This window comes from Gopherus flavomarginatus, chromosome 7, assembly GCF_025201925.1.
Source record: "Gopherus flavomarginatus isolate rGopFla2 chromosome 7, rGopFla2.mat.asm, whole genome shotgun sequence".
NCBI classification, from domain to species: Eukaryota; Metazoa; Chordata; order Testudines; family Testudinidae; genus Gopherus; species Gopherus flavomarginatus.
The window spans coordinates 48,638,749-48,656,373 of NC_066623.1; the positions used below are offsets into that span (position 1 = coordinate 48,638,749).

General features: G+C 44.0%; 1 long non-coding RNA gene across 1 annotated transcript in view; it reads left to right on the forward strand.

Annotated features, from left to right (window-relative positions):
- LOC127055927 (uncharacterized) overlaps positions 1-7,768 on the forward strand; it is a 45,108-nt gene extending 37,340 nt beyond the window's left edge. The window contains exons 2-3 of the long non-coding RNA XR_007775668.1: positions 7,086-7,195; positions 7,645-7,768. This is a non-coding gene — a long non-coding RNA (uncharacterized LOC127055927). The remainder of the gene's footprint in view (positions 1-7,085; positions 7,196-7,644) is intronic.
- The last annotated feature ends 9,857 nt before the right edge of the window (positions 7,769-17,625 follow it).

Below are 17,625 nucleotides of genomic sequence, written 5' to 3' on the forward strand. Positions count from 1 at the left end.
ATGCAGGAATAAGAAACAGTGACTTGTTAGTGAGATAAAATGAGGGGGAGGCAGCCTCCCGCTGCTATGACAGTCCAGGCAGAACATTAAGCAGCGTAGGGGAGAGGAGCCCAGCATCCTGCTGCTATGATAGTCCAGGCAGTACAGAATCTTTTCTTTACACAGGAAAGGGAGGGGGCTGATGGAGCTCAGCCCCCAGTTGCTATGATGAGGACGGTTACCAGCCATTCTGTACCATCTACTGGGAATGATCGGGAATCATTCCTATTTTTACCCAGGCGCCCCCAGCCAGCCTCACCTGAGGCCAGCCAGGAGCACTCACAGGCTGATGACAAGGACGGCTAGCAGTCCTACTGCACCATCTGCCACCGGGGAGGGGAGAGGAGCAGATACTACTCTTCACTGCCGCAGCATCGCATCTACCAGCAGCATTCAGTAGACATAGGGGGACATTGAAAGAAGTCAAGAAACGATTTCTTTCCCTTTTCTTTCACGTGGTGGGGGAGGGAGTAAATTGTCAAGCTATACCCTGAACCACGCCGGGCAATGTGTTTGAACCTACAGGCACTGGGAGCTCAGCCAAGAATGTAAATATTTTTCGGAGACTGCTGTGGACTGTGGGATAGCTGGAGTCCTCAGTCCCCCCTCCCTTCCTCCATGAGCATCCATTTGATTCTTTGGCTTTCCGTTAGGCTTGTCACGCAGCACTGTGTATCCTGGAGATTTTTTTCAAATGCTTTGGCATTTCGTCTTCTGTAACGGAGCTCTGATAGAACAGATTTGTCTCCCCATACAGTGATCAGATCCAGTATCTCCCGTACGGTCCATGCTGGAGCTCTTTTTGAATTTGGGACTGCATCGCCACCCGTGCTGATCAGAGCTCCACGCTGGGCAAACAGGAAATGAAATTCAAAAGTTCGCGGGGCTTTTCCTGTTTACCTGGCCACTGCTTCCGAGTTCAGATTGCTGTCCAGAGCGGTCACAGTGGTGCACAGTGGGATACCGCCTGGAGGCCAATCCCGTCGATTTGAGGCCACACTAAACCTAATCCAATATGGTAATACCAATTTTAGCGCTACTCCTCTTGTTGGGGAGGAGTACAGAAACCGATTTAAAGAGCCCTTTATATCGATATAAAGGGCCTCGTAGTGTGGATGGTTACAGCGTTAAATCGGTTTAACGCTGCTAAAATAGGTTTAAACATCTAGTGTAGACTAGACCTAAAAGGAGATTAGTCTGTAAAAGGAAGCAATCTGGAACTGGTGAGGATCTTATCTGTATTCAGTTTCTTACTGTATTAGACATAGATTTGCATGTTTTATTTTATTTTACTTAGTAATTCACTTTGTTCTGTATGTTACTACTTGGAATCACTTAAATTATACTTTCTGTATTTAATAAAATAAGCTTTATACAGGGTAAAACGGATTTATTTGGGTTTTAGACTCTATTGGGAGTTGGGCATCTAAGGGTATGTCTACACTACAGTATTATTGCTATTTTACAGAAACTGTTTATTTAAAACAGATGGTATAAAGTCCAGTGCACTTGGCCACACTAAGCACATTAGTTCGGCGGTGTGCGTCCATGTATCGAGGATAGTGTGGATTTCTGGAACGTTGCACTGTGGATAGCTATCCCATAGTTCCCGCAGTCTCCCCCGCCCATTGGAATTCTGGGTTGAGATCCGAATGCATGATGGGGCCAAAACAGTGTCGTGGGTGATTCTGGGTAAATGTTGTCACTCAATCCTTCCTCCGTGAAAGCAACGGCAGACAATCATTTCGCTCCCTTTTTCCCTAGATTGCCCTGGCAGACGCCATAGCACGGCAACCATGGAGCCTGTTTAGCCTTTTGTCACTGTCACCGTATGTGTACTGGATGCAGCTGACAGACGCGGTACTGCAGTGCTACACAGCAGCATTCATTTGCCTTTGCAAGGTAGCAGAGACGGTTACTAGTCTTATATCACCGTCTGCAATTGGAAATTGGTGATGACGGTTATCAATCCTTTTGTACCATCTGCTGCTGTCATGAGTGCTCCTGGCTGGCCTCACTGAGGTTGGCTGGGGGCGCATGGACAAAAATGGGAATGACTCCCCAGGTCATTCCCTTCTTTATGTTTTGTCTAAAAATAGAGTCAGTCCTGCCTAAAATATGAGGCAAGTCTACTAGAGAACCAGAGAGCACAGCTGCTCTGGCACAGCCCCAGATATCCAGCAGAAATGATGAGCTGCATGCCATTCTAGGGGGTGCCCCTGCAACAACCCCATCCATAGCTTCCCTCCTCCCAAACCCCTCCTGGGCTACCGTGGCAGTGTCCCCCCATTTGTGTGATGAAGTAATAAAGAATGCAGGAATAAGAAACACTGACTTTTTTGTGAGATAAAATGAGGGGGAGGCAGCCTCCCACTGCCATTATAGTCCAGGCAGTACAGAATCTTCATTAGACATGAAAAGGGGTGGGGGGTGAGGAGCTCAGTCTCCCACTGCTATGATAGTCCAGGCAGTACAGAATCTTCATTAGACATGAAGGGGGGCGAGTGAGAAGCTCAGCCCCCAGTTGCTATGATGACAGTTTTCAATCCTTTTGCATCATCTCCCAGGAATGACCAGGAGTCGTTCCCATTTTTGCCCAGGAGCCTCCGGCCGACCTCACCGAGGCCAGCCAGGAGCACTCACTGGATGATGAGGCGGTTTCCAAGCCTTTTGTACCATCTACCATCAAGAAAAGAAGGGGAGGGGATGCTACTGTTCAGCACCGCAGCACTGTGTCTACCAGCAGCATGCAGTAGACATACGGTGACATTGAAAAAAGGCGAGAAACGATTTGGTTCCCTTTTCTTTCACGGGGGTGGGGGAGGGGAGTAAATTGACGACATATACCCTGAACCACCGGGGACAATGCTTTTGACCCTTCAGGCACTTGGAGCTCAGCCAAGAATGAAAATGCTTTTCAGAGACTGCGGGGACTTGTGGGATAGCTGGAGTCCTCAGTCCCCTCTCCCTCCCTCCATGAGCGTCCATTTGATTCTTTGGCTTTCCGTTACGTTTGTCACGCAGCACTGTGTTGAGTCCCTGCTGTGGCCTCTGTCTGGAGATTTTTCAAATGCTTTGGCATTTCGACTTCTTGAACGGAGCTCTGATAGAACAGATTTGTCTCCCCATAAAGCGATCAGATCCAGTATCTCCCATACAGTCCATGCTGATCAGCGCTCCACGCTGGGCAAACAGGAAATGAAATTCAAAAGTTCACGGGGCTTTTCCTGTCTACCTGGCCAGTGGATCCAACTCCAGATTGCTGTCCAGAGCGGTCACAATGATGCACTGTGGGATAGCTCCTGGAGGCCAATACTGTCGAATTGCGGTCACACTAACCTGAATCCGAAATGGCAATACCGATCTGAGCGCTACTCCCCTCGTCGGGGAGGAGTACAGATATCGATATTACAAGCCCTTTATATCGAAATAAAAGGCTTCGTTGTGTGGATGGGTGCAGGGTTAATTTGGTTTAACGCTGCTAAATTCGGTATAAACGCGTAGTGTAGACCAGACCTGAATGTTAAAGATAAGAACACTTTTGTTAGCTGCTTTCAGTTAAGTCTTCAGCTTTGGGGCAAGTAATTCAGACTCTGGGTATGTGTTGGAGCAGACAGGTGTGTCTGCCTCAGCAAGACAGGGTGGTGGGGTTCCAAGCTGGCAGGGAAAGCAGGGGCAGAAGTAGTCTTGGCACATCAGGTGGCAGCTCCCATGGGGGTTCTGTGATCTCACCTGTCATAGTGGCATAGTCGAGCAGGGTCTGTGCACAGCTGATTGCTTTGAGATACTGGTAGTGATTTTAAGTGAGTTTTAACTGCGGTGGCTGGAGAACAGACAAAGTGATTACTGGTTATATTCTGTTTGCTTATTTCGGGCAAGGGAAGTAGGGACAGAAAAGGAAGCAAGTATCTAAACAAAAATGTCCTAAACAACATCAATGTGCTTTAAAATGCCATACCTCATATATAGGAAGTATACAATGTAAAAAAGGTTATGGGTTAATATAAGCAAAGTAGCCTAGAATCATCATAATATAACCAGTTGTTCCCCTGAACATATAAAATGGTTAATTCCAAACTGTAACCACAGATGCAAATACATATATAATGGGTCCAAATGTAAAGTTTTCCTAAACTTATTCCCTAAAAATTGGATGATTAACACCCATTAGCCTAACTGTTCTAAATGGATTGCACAATATAATGTCTGGAATGTAAAAAAACATATAAAAACACTAAACATTGGATGGGATTGGGAAACACATGGAGCCACTCTACCTTAAGGGAAAGAATAACAGAGACTTTAAAGCAACTAATGCAGTCAGTACATATTAAAAAAACAAAAAATAAAAAATAAAAAATAACATATTCTGTAATAAAATTAAGTAAACTGTTTGGAAAAAGTGTTTTAAATATTGTTACACAAATAAAAACTATTTGCTCAAAATTATCCTAAAAAAAGTTTGTATAAAAGCCAAAAAATCTTTAAAAAAAATTAAAAAATCTTAAAACAAAGCCAAAAAAAAAAAAAAGAAAAAGAAAAAACCTCTCGTTGGCCCCAAAGTCTTACCTAGGCATTAAGTTACTACTCTTACATTAATCAATCATTCCAAAATACCTGGAAGGTGAAAGTGCATACATGTACTATATGCACATGCACTCTTTTATTTTCCAATAAAATAGCAATAAAAAGGCACAGAAAGTGTATCTGGTAATATATACCAGTGCTTAAAAAAATAAAACAGGGTACTATAAAATAGTACCAAAAAAAATTATGGAAAATACTTAAATTAAAATAAAGGCAAATACTAAATGACCAATAAAAATGGAGTATTTTGGTTAATAAAAGAATTAAAATTTAAAATAAAAAAAGGTAATCTCACCTTAAATGTACAGTAAGAAATAGTTGGTAAAAATATATAAAATAAACCAAAATATATATTAGCATAAAAAAGGGTAATGTAACAATAAACAACCAAACTTGGTTTATAAACCAAAAAATACAGTGTACTCATAAAAATATAACTCATTTCCAGTACAAACAACATCAATGGCACCCTCAAATAACTAAAACCTTTATAGCTTACCCTAAATTAACATCGCCAAATTAAAAAAAAATCAAGTAAAATAATACAAATTAAAATATAAAAATACAAACTAATCAAGGCACACTGGACCAAATAAAACAGTCAACTTAATTAATAATATCTATAAAAGGTATGCTTGCTCAAAAGTATAAAATTGTTTAAAAAGCTGTAAAAAAATAAAATCTCAGATGTGTGCTTGGTACAATATATGTCAAGTAACAACATAAAATAAAGTTAAATTGGTAACGTTATTTTAAATTTCTAAAACTGCTGTATTATTATTTGTATGTTTCTGTTGTAGATATCAAATGTGTAAGCAATATAAAAAACCCCAAGCTTTTCAAAAAACTTATAAAATTAAATTGTTAAATTATGCAACTAATAATCGTTAAATAATGCTTTATGTTTTATAAAAAACAAAAAAGGAGACACATAATCTAATAGTGTACAAATTGGAGATATGATTGAGATATTACAATTATCTTTGGTAATTGAATATTGAATGGAGGACTGTTGGGGTGGTGCCAAATTGGTGTGGCCCTTCTGAATTAATGATGTAAGCATAACTTGACATGACTTAAACATGGCTGAAGAACTGCAAAGGATCCTAGGAGCAGGGTCCCTTTAAACAGAAGCAGATTTGATAAAGGACTGGCAAAGTCTATGTGTGCGATCAATATTGAACCTATTGGTCGGCAAATATGGGCCCATGTAAAAGTAAATAGCACAGGCATAAAGTTCCAGCATGACGCACAGGTCAACCTGGTTATAGTAACCCTACAGCAAAAACACCACGCAGAGAACCAGAGTGAATGATTGATGAGTAAGTAAGTATGAAGTAATCTTTGTTTGATACTCCCCTCCTCAGCCCCTTCTAAAATACTAATTGGAGCAAATTAATAATCACATGCTCACTGGGCCTGCTTTTAAAACATGTGACTCCTTTGAGGAAAAAGAGTATAAGAATCAAGCAAAGTAAATTACTGGAGAGAGAGGGAGATTCCTTAATTGATGTTTAAAAAAGCTGCTAGACAGAGTAGCCAACACTCTGCTCAGTGGGCTTGAGTAGGACTGTGAGCCAGAGGGGTTTCCAGGCAGCCAAGGCCTTGCCTTGGGGTATGTCTACACTATGAAATTAGGTCGATTTTATAGAAGTCGATTGCATATGTCCACATTAAGTGCATTAGGTTGGCAGAATATGTCCTCACTACCATGCCTAGCATCGACTTACAGAGCGGTGCACTGTGGGAAGCTATCCCACAGTTCCCACAGTCTCTGCCGCCCATAGGAATTCTGGGTTAAGCTCCCAATGCCTGATAGGACAAAAAACATTGTCGCAGGTGGTTTGGGGTACATTTCTTCAGTTGCCTCTTCCTCCATGAAAGCAACGGCAGACAATCGTTTTGAGCCAGACACCAGGGCGATTAGAAGAGCACAGCAAGGCACGCTGTGTATCAGAGAGGCTTTGAAAACGAGTTTCATGACTGGCCAGGCTTCGGTGTGACAATTGTTTGTTTCTTCTTGATGGAAACCCACCCCCTTTGTTGATTTTAGTTCCCTCTAAGCCAACCACCTTCCTCCCTTCGAAATAAAGTAACTATTATTTTGAAATCATGCATTCTGTCTTTATTAATTAAAAATAATGAGATAACGGACAAGGTAGCCTGGGTGGGATGGGGGAGGAGGGAAGGACAAGGCTACATTGCTTATTGTAGACACACTACAAATCAAATTGTTTGAATGACAGCCTTCTGTTGCTTTGGCCATCCTCTGCAGTGGAGTGGTTGGGTGCCTGAAGCCTCCCTCCCCCACATTCTTGGGCATCTGGGTGAGGAGGCTATGGAACATGGGAAGAGGGTAGGTGGTTTTACAGCAGATGCAGTGGAAGTCCGTGCTCTTGTTGGCTATCCTGCAGCTCCAACAGATGCTTCATAATCATGTCTGTTTTCTCCCCCAACAGACACTTCATCATGTCCTTTCCTGGCCTCTGCCACTGAATGCCTCCATGCATTAAGCTGTTCCCTATCAATGCGGGAGGACGGCATGAGCTTGGAAAACATGTCATTGCGAGTGAGTTTTTTTTGCCTTCTAATCTGTGATAACCTCAGGGACAGAGATGATAGGGGGAGCGTAGAAACATTCTATGCTCTACGATCCTGGGGGGACTGCATGGTCACCTGTGCTGCTGAGTTTGCCACGCTGACCAAACAGGAAATGAAATTCAAAAGTTCCTGGAGCTTTTCCTGTGTACCTGCCTAGTTCATCGGAATTCAAAGTGCTGTCCAGAGCTATCACAATGGAGCACTCTGGGATAGCTCCTGGAGGCCAATACTGTCGATTTGTGTCCTCACTACCCCAAATTTGACCCAGCAAAGTCGATTTTAGTGCTACTCCCCTTGCCAGGGAGGAGTACAGAAGTCGATTTTAAGAGCCCTTTAGGTCGACGGAACGGGGTTGGTTGTGCGGACACATTCATTTTTAATCGACCTAATGCTGCTAAATTCAACCTAACCCTGTAGTATAGACCAGGCATTGAGGAAATCCAAAACAGACCAGAGGGCTGAGAAGACCAGACCTGGAGAAAAGAAGTCGTCCATAGAATTGGTAACCACCTTCTCTGTTTGCCAAGCAGGAATTGTGGAAGGCTAGCACAGGGCCTGTTTGTGTATGCTTGTAAAAAAAAAGGGCTCGCGAAGAAAAATGTACAGCTTTTAATGTATAGTTCTTAAATGTCTAACATAGAAGTTATGTGCTTAATGTAACCCTTCATTGCTTGTGTAATTCCTTCTCAAATAAACTGCTGTGTATGCAAAATAATTACTGCAGACCTTTTTCACTGGTAGTATAAACACTGGGAACCATTAAAAAATTTATTTCGGGGGTAGTAGCCCCTGGTGCCAATAGAGCCCATAAGGGGTCCTCTGTTACTGGGAATGTGCCAGCGCCCCAGGGAGTGCAGGAACCTGTAGAGCCCCATGTTGGGAGTGCTGGCCTCTGAGCTCAGATTACATGGAGCAGCTGCCAGCCAGTGGAGGGACCTGGTGGCTCAAGGTGCTCACACACTGCAGGAGGTCAGTTACAATATGTTGTCACCCTGGGTCCCCTTTGCCCAAAGCTGTAAGAAAGGGATGGGTCATAGCCTGGAGCTATATGGTTTAGTGGTGTCTGGCTGCTGCTGGGGTATGTGGGGAGAGGCTGCCTTAAAGGTGCAAACCACCCAAATCTGTGTTGAGTTAAGCATGCCAGTCTCACGTGCAGCAGCTCGTGTTGGGGGGGGGTCACCTTTAAAGAAGGGGTAATTTGTGGTATTCCAATTGCATGTTTAGCTTACAGAAAAAGGGTGTAAACAACCCCTGGTTGGTCGGTGGTATCACTCTGGAAGGGCTTCCAGTTAGTGTTTGGCATTCACACCTGATTGGGGGAATGGTGCTGCGGAAGGGCAAATTCCTTCTCCTGCTGCTGACCTTTGCCTGCGAGTAGTTTCCCACAGAGCTGGGGAACAGGGCAGTTGCCTTCCCCACTCCTTGTCCACAAAACTTAGAAAAGCCAATTATTGCAGAATGCAGCAGCACCAGTGGCAGGTCCTGGTGAGAGCTGGGCAATGTTCCTGAAACTTGTTGTGCATGTCCCTGCTGTTATATGGATTTAGCTCTGTGTGAATCAATGAAATGTTGTGATCCTGAAAATTATTTGCACCTATCAGGGTGAGCAAAGAGACAGTGATGTCTCAGAGTCTCTCTTCACTGCAGAGTTAACTGAGGGCTGGTATACACTTGAAATGCTACAGCAGCACAGCTGCTTCAGTGTAGACACTACCTACGCTGACAGGAGGGTTCTCTGATCCGTGTAGGTAATCCCTCTCCCTGGCAGGTGGTAGTTAGGTTGGTGGAAGAATTCTTCCATTGCCCTAGCACTGTCTACACCAGGGCTTAGGTAGACTTCACTGGACAATGTAGCTAGGCTGATGTAAATTCGCAGTGTTGAGCAGCCCTGAGTTACCTACACTTGGGTTACTTCCCTCGAGTGAGGGCGGCCATGCTGTGAAATGTCTCTCACACTGCTGTGCCCACACTGGTGATGCGCTCACTCATGTGGCATAAGACCTCTGGGGGCACATCCTTGTTCTTTGCACTGAAGGAAGCTGAGCCACTCTATGAATTCTGTCCCAGTGAATTGTGGGCAAGCTCGTCTGTCCTTTCTGGGCAGATGGGGGAATTGTGGGAAGGTGTGGGAGGATCAGTGTCACTTGAGTGGCACTAGCCTGTATCCATACTACAGGTCGGTCATGTTAGCAGCTGGTGAGTTGTGCTGACTCGAGCTTTAGCCTTTACCCCCTTGGTAGGCAGCTAAGTTAAAAGTACCATTGTACACAAGGGTATTTTTGTGTGTGTATGCACAGGACACGAGGTAGGGACAACCCTCTAGTGATAACTCCGGCTAACTTTGCAGTGACAACAAGCCTAGATTTCATGTTCTTTGGGGCACAGACCATTGTTTTTTTCTGTGTTCACACAGCACCTGGCATGAAGGGATCCTGGCCCAGGTATAATACATAATATGGTGTTACAAAGGGGGGCATTTTGTGTTAGGCACTGCGAAGATTATAGCAGATCCCCATTGGGTATGTAAGAAGTGACTGAAAAATCACTTACTGTGACAAAGTTCCTCCTCTACTTTGGTGGGTCCTGCGCTTATTGGCAGATTTGCTCACCTCAGTGATCTCCCCCACAGTCTGGATCAACTCCTCCTGTGTCTGATCAGGAGTTGGGAGGTTTGGGGGGAACCCGGGCCCGCCCTCTACTCCGGGTTCCAGCCCAGGGCCCTATGGATTTGCAGCTGTCTATAGTGCTTCTTGTAACAGCTGTGTGACAGCTACACTTCCCTGGGCTACTTCCCCAAGGCCTCCTCCAAACACTTTCTTTATCCTCACCACAGGACCTTCCTCCTAGTGTCTGATAACGCTTGTACTCCTTAATCCTCCAGCAGCATACCCTCTCACTCTCAGCTCCTTGTGTCTCTTGCTCCCAGCTCCTCACACGCACTTCTTCTCCTCTCCTCTGGCTCCTCCCCATCTGACTGGAGAGAGCTCCTTTTAAAACTCAGGTGCCCTGATTAGCCTGCCTTGATTGGCTGCAGGTGTTCTAATCAGCCTGTCTGCCTTAATTGGTTCTAGCAGGTTCCTGACTACTCTAGTGCAGACCCTGCTCTGGTCACTCAGGGAACAGAAAACTTCTCACCCAGTGACTAGTATATTTGCCGTCTACCAGACTCCTGCACCCCACTGGCCTGGGTCTGTCACATTACCTATTTTAGTTTTGATTTTCTGGTGAACCTAGCAGAGATACTACTGCTCATTAAGGGCTATTTATATGCAAGTCAACTGTAATAGAGCTGTTTTTGATTTGTTGCTGTAAAAACTACACCTGCTAGTAAAATCTAGTTTAATGAAATAGTGCCAAAGGGACTGGAGTGATTGTCCTCACATTTTTGCAAAATAAATTCTCTGACCTGGAATGAAACAATGGACACAGGCAATCTCATTCCAAAAATGAAAATGTTTGCAAAAACTGTGAGCGTCTGCAAAGGGAAGTTGTATGGGAGAGTGTTTTGCAGCTCTAAAGATAGTTTCTGCTCCTAACACAAACTAGAGCAAGGCGCTTTGGTATAGCCATTCAAATGCGACCTCCTTGTGTATTTTTCAGAGAACCTGATAATTACAGCTGATGTTTCCAAATGGTTCACAGATAAAATAAACTAGTAATTTGCAGAGTTGTGATCTTGTCATAACGTTCTCATTTTGCAGTCATAACGAACCCAGTAATTGCCCTTTATTAGCTTTTGTCCTGACAGTAGCAAGAGGGAACAGTAGAACTGCCTTTCTCTGGAAAGGAGAGGAAAAGGCTAATAGGGAGGGGAAGGATCAGTAACACAACTAGGAGGAATAGGGTGACCAGACAGCAAGTGTGAAAAATCAGAATGGGGTGGGGGGCAATAGGAGCCTATATAAGAAAAAGACCCCAAAATCGGTACTGTCCCTATAAAATCAAGACATCTGGTCACCCTAAGGAGGGATGAGCTGGTGAGAGGTGGCAGCAGGAGGTATGAGCAGGCAGGAAGACTGGAGTTGTTACTGTCAGGGGAAAGTCATGAGTCTTTCACAGGTGAGTTATGGTGTTGAGCAGTAATGGAGCTATGTTGTCACTTGGACTACATGCTTATGTAGTGAAGGAAGGTGTAGTCAGAGCTGCCCCCCTGCCCCTGCATGAGCATGAGGTACCCAGATGGCCTACCAAGCATTAAAAATGAAAGGAACAAGTGAGACCCTAAAATCACTCATGAGATTAACACTAAAAGGAACCATTTGCTTTTCTACCTGCCTTCTGATTTCTTAAACCTGTAGGGCGAAGCTGCCTGCCCCACTGCATGAGAGATCATCTCTGAGTAAAAATTCAACCTGACATGCACACACCAATCCCTGCATGCTCACCTGGTTCTCCATGTACCCTCCCCGATCCCTGGCTGGGGCTGGTTGCCATTCTATCCCTCTCCTTCACTAGATGGGCTAGCCAGCTGCTCACTCCATGTACACTTGTGCAAACTGACACGTTATTAACTGACAAACTGACAAACATGGACATATACAAATGACATGTATGGAATCTGCATGTATTCAAATTCACACATGTATTTGTGTGCAAACTAACAATATGTTAAAAGTCATATATGCATACAAAGTTTCCAACTGACGCATGCAAATTCAAATTTATATGTTTAAACTGACATGCACACACATGCAATCTGAATGGTAAGCATACATATGTAAAACGGAGATGTTCAAAATGTCACGTGTGCACAAACGGACATTTGTTCAAATTTACACACCTACAAGTGTTTAAACTGATACAAATATGCAATCTGATGCTCATGTTTGGTTACATGTGTTCAGACTGACACACCTGTGTGTGTACAAACTGACAGACATTAAAAATGACACATACAGATGTACAAAATGACATTCGGCGTGATATGCACATGCATGTGCAATGTGGAGATTCCACCAACTCCCTAGGTAACCAATTCCAGGGCTTCACCACCCTCCTAGTGAAAAAGTTTTTCCTAGTATCCAACCTACACCTTCCCCACTGCAACTTGAGACCATTACTCCTTGTTCTGTCATCTGGTACCACTGAGAACAGTCTAGATCCATCCTCTTTGGAACCCCCTTTCAGGTAGTTGAAAGCAGCTATTAAATCTCCCCTCATTCTTCTCTTCTGCAGACTAAATAATCCCAGTTCCCTCTGCCTCTCCTCATAAGTCATGTACTCCAGCCCCCTAATAATTTTTGTTGCCCTCCGCTGGATTCTTTCCAATTTTTCCACATTCTTCTTGTATTGTGGGGCCCAAAACTGGACACTGCAGATGCGGCTTCATCAACGCCGAATAGAGGGGAATGATCACGTCCCTCGATCTGCTGGCAATGCCCCTACTTATACAGCCCAAAATGCTGTTAGTCTTCTTGGCAACAAGGGCACACTGATGACTCATATCCAGCTTCTCATCCACTGTAATCTCCAGGTCCTTTTTTCTAAAACTGCTGCTTAGCCAGGCGGTCCCCAGCCTGTAGCGGTGCATGGGATTCTTCCTTCCTAAGTGCAGGACTCTGCACTTGTCCTTGTTGAACCTCATCAGATTTTTTTTGCCCAATCCTTCCCCTTGTCCACATGTTTGTTGACCCCTTCAAAGAACTCTAATAGCTTAGTAAGACATGATTTCCCTTTACAGAAACCATGCTGACTTTTGCCCAACAATGTATGTTCTTCTATGTGTCTCACAATTTTATTGTTTACTATTGTTTCAACTAATTTGCCCAGTACTGATGTTAGAGAATAAATACACAAATTTATTAACTACAAAGATAGATTTTAAGTGATTATAAATCAAAGCATAACAAGTTAGATTTGGTCAAATGAAATAAAGGCAAAATGCATTCTAGGCTGATCTTAACACTTTCAGTGCCCTTACAGACTTAGATGCCTCTCACCACAGGCTGACTGATTCCTCTTCAGCCAGGTTCTCTCCTTTGATCAGCACTTCAGTTGACTGGTGGTGATGTCTGTAGATGGAGGTCGAACAGAGAGGAAGAGCATGGCAAATGTCTCTCCCTTTTATCATGTTCTTTCTTCCCTCTTGGCTTTGCCCCCCTGCACACTTCAGGGTCAGGTGAGCATTACCTCATCACAGTCCCAACCTGACCAAAGGAAGTGGGGTGACTCACTCGAAAGTCCAATAGATCCTTTGTTGCTGCCTAGGGTAGTGTCCTTTGTCTCTGCGAGGCTGTGCTGGGTTTGTCCTATACATGCCCTGATACGGTGTGAACTGCTCCTCTGGTCTTGGAGAGCTTTTGCCTGGGATTATTTTAATCCATGAAGACACATTTTCAACCTCATAACTATATACATGAAATTACATCCTATAACATTACAACAACAATCACTATAACATTACTATAACAACAATGCTCAGTGCATCATGAGCCTTCCAAAGACACCTGACATGACAAACTTTGCATTGGATACCACACAATCATTTTATAAGGATGAACATGGAGGTGCTGGGTGTTCCCTTGAGGTACAGAACATCACAGGAGCCAAGGAAGTGGGTGAGAAGCCCCATTTAGGTAGGCCATGCATGGGATGTAAGAAGCTTAGACTCTGGTTTACTTTTGCTTGGGTGAGTAGCCTATGCTTGAATCCAACCCCATCTAATAATATCTAATAGGTTCAACTTCCTGTAACCCTGTTCTCTTTGGGCATTCTGCACCTGATATTAGAGTGATAATGTGTAGTATTATTATTCTATTATTTACACATCACTTTTGATTGCTTGGGAACTTTAAAGGATGACCCGACATACAGTTTGAAATGCTGAAGCAAGTTGCATTGAAGACAGCAAAAAGACAGCACACAGCTTGAGAAATTAGCAAGAGAGGTGATGCAGAGTTTCTAAACCTTAATTATTTCAAATCAACTCATTTCTCAGAGCGTATAGGTTTATGAATCAGTTGAAATGTAAATTGATTCATAATTTCCTTTAATTTTCTGCTCTTTGGAGAATTAAAATCCACATTACTATAACTCATAGCAGCCAGCTACCGAGAGGCAGAGAGACTTTAATATGGATGAAATAGAAAGATGGGCACTTTAATATGTAAAATCCCACCTGCTGTGTAAGGCTTGTGATTGGGAGTCATCTGCATACAGTTTTATCTTAAACTCTCTAACTCTCTCAAACTGGAACAGGTTCAGAGACGGGCTACTAGGATGATCCGAGGAATGGAAAACCTGTCATATGAAAGGAGACTCAAAGAGCTTGGCTTGTTTAGTCTAGCCAAAAGAAGGACTGAGGGGGGATATGCTTGCTCTTTATAAATATATCAGAGGGATTAATATTATGGAGGGAGAGGAATTATTTAAGCTTAGTACCAATGTAGATACAAGAACAAATGAGTATAAACTGGACACTAGGAAGTTTAGACTTGAAATTAGACGAAGGTTTCTAACCATTAGAGGAGTGAAGTTCTGGAACAGCCTTCCAAGGGGAGTAGTGGGGGCAAAAGACATATCTGGCTTTAAGATTAAGCTTGATAAGTTTATGGAAGGGATGGTATGATGGGAGAGCCTAATTTTGGCAATTGATCTTTGATTATCGCCAGATAAGTATGCCCAGTGGTTGGTGATGGGATATTGGATGGGATGGGATCTGAGTTACTGCAGAGAATTCTTTCCTGAGTGCTGGCTGGTGAGCCTTGCCCACATGCTCAGGGTTTAGCTGATCGCCATATATGGGGTCGGGAGGGTATTTTCCTCCAGGGCAGATTGGCAGAGGCCCTGGAGATTTTTCGCCTTCCTCTGCAGCGTGGGACATGGGTCACTTGCTGGTGGATTCTCTGCAGCTTGAGGTCTTCAAAGCACAATTTGAAGACTTCAATAACTCAGACATAGGTTAGGGGTTTGTTATAGAAGTGGATGGGTAGGGTTCTGTGGCCTGCTTTGTGCAGGGGGTCGGACTAGATGATCACATTGGTCCTTTCTGACCCTAGAATCTATGAATCTATGAATCTCTCTAATTATAACTCCATCCATATGGGTGTTAGAATGGGCTCTCTGCTCACATGCAACAGCCTGGAATGGAAAACAAGTGATTTAGGGGAAGAACCAGTGACATTTCTGTGCTACTATCATAACCTTAGTCCCAGATTTGGACCTTAGCGTCCAAAATATGGGAGTTAGCATGAAAAACCTCCAAGCTTAGTTACCAGCTTGGACCTGGTACCTGCTGCCACCACCCAAAAAATTAGAGTGTTTTGGGGCACTCTGGTCCCCTTGAAAAACCTTCCCTGGGACCCCAAGACCCAAATCCCTTGAGTCTCACAACAAAGGGAAATAATCCTTTTTCCCTTCCCCCCTCCAGGTGCTCCTGAAGAGATACACAGACACAAGCTCTGTGAAACTACACAGAGAGACTCCCCCTCTCTGTTCCCAATCCTGGAAACAAAAAGTACTTCCCTATTCCCCCAGAGGGAATGCAAAATCAGGCTAGCAATCCAACACACAGATCTCCCCTTGATTTCTTCCTCCCACCAATTCCCTGGTGAGTACAGACTCAATTTCCCTGAAGTAAAGAAAAACTTCAACAGGTCTTAAAAGAAAGCTTTATATAAAAAGAAAGAAAAATACATACAAATGTGCTCTCTGTATTAAGATGATACAACACAGGGTCAATTGCTTAAAAGAATATTGAATAAACAGCCTTATTCAAAAAGAATACAAATCAAAGCACTCCAGCACTTATATTCATGCAAATATCAAAGAAAAGAAACCATATAACTTACTAGCTGATCTCTTTGTCCTTACACTTAGAAACAGAAGACTAGAAAGTAGAAACTACTTCTCCAAAGCTCAGAGAAAGCAGGCAGGCAGACAAAAGACTCAGACACACAATTCCCTCCACCCAAAGTTGAAAAAATCCGGTTTCCTGATTGGTCCTCTGGTCAGGTGCTTCAGGTGAAAGAGACATTAACCCTTAGCTATCTGTTTATGACACGCCCCCCAAATTGCAGACAGTGGGGAAGCTCACTGGCGGCGATTTCCTTCTAGAACTTGAAAATAAACAGATTAATACAACACATACACCTTTACATATACTCCTAAGTATATAACTAACAGACTTCTACATTTTAAGAACACTTTTTAACTACTGAATTCTGGGAAACTCTCACGGGAGAGTGCATCAGCTACTTTGTTAGAAGCTCCTGTGATGTGTTGAATTTCAAAATTAAAATCTTGGAGAGCTAAACTCCAACGAAGAAGTTTATTGTTGTTCCCCTTGGCAGTATGAAGCCACTTTAGTGCAGCATGGTCAGTTTGTAGTTGGAACCGCCGTCCCCAAACATATGGGCGTAGCTTTTCCAGGGCGTACACAATGGCATAGCATTTCTTTTTACTGACTGACCAGTGACTTTCCCTCTGAGACAGTTTCTTGCTGAGAAACACGACAGGATGGAAGTTGTGATCTGTTGCTTTCTGCATGAGCACCGCTCCTATACCACGCTCAGATGCATCTGTGGTTACTAGGAATGGCTTGTCAAAATCCGGGGCCCTGAGCACAGGGTCAGACGTGAGCGTTGCCTTAAGTTGGGTAAAGGCCTTTTGACACTCATCAGTCCACTTAACTGCATTTGGCTGGGTCTTTTTGGTCAGGTCGGTCAGTGGGGCAGCGATTTGGCTGTAGTGGGGTACAAATCGCCTGTAGTATCCGGCCAAGCCTAAGAAGGATTGGACCTGCTTCTTGGACCGTGGGACAGGCCACTTTTGGATAGCATCCACCTTGGCCTGTAGGGGGTTTATGGTTCCTCGACCCACCTGGTGCCCCAGGTAAGTCACTCTGTTTTGGCCTATTTGACACTTTTTGGCCTTAACAGTTAGTCCTGCCTGCCTGATGCGCTCAAAGACCTTTTCCAGGTGTAGTAGGTGTTCGGGCCAGGAGTCTGAAAAAATGGCCACATCATCGAGGTAGGCAACTGCAAATTCTCCCAGTCCAGCTAGTAGACCATCTACCAGCCTCTGGAAGGTGGCGGGTGCATTTCGAAGGCCGAAAGGAAGGACATTGAATTCATACACCCCCGCATGGGTGACGAATGCTGACCTCTCCTTGGCAGGTTTATCTAGCGGTACTTGCCAGTACCCCTTGGTTAAGTCTATTGTAGAGATGAACTGGGCACGTACCAACTTCTCCAATAGCTTATCGGTGCGTGGCATTGGATAGTTGTCCGGACGAGTTACCGCATTTAGCTTACGGTAGTCCACGCAAAAGCGTATTTCCCCATCTGGTTTGGGTACCAGAACCACTGGAGATGCCCATGCACTGGTAGATGAGCGGATTATAATCATCTGTAGCATGTTCTGGATCTCCCGTTCTATAGCAGCTTGGGCATGAGGAGA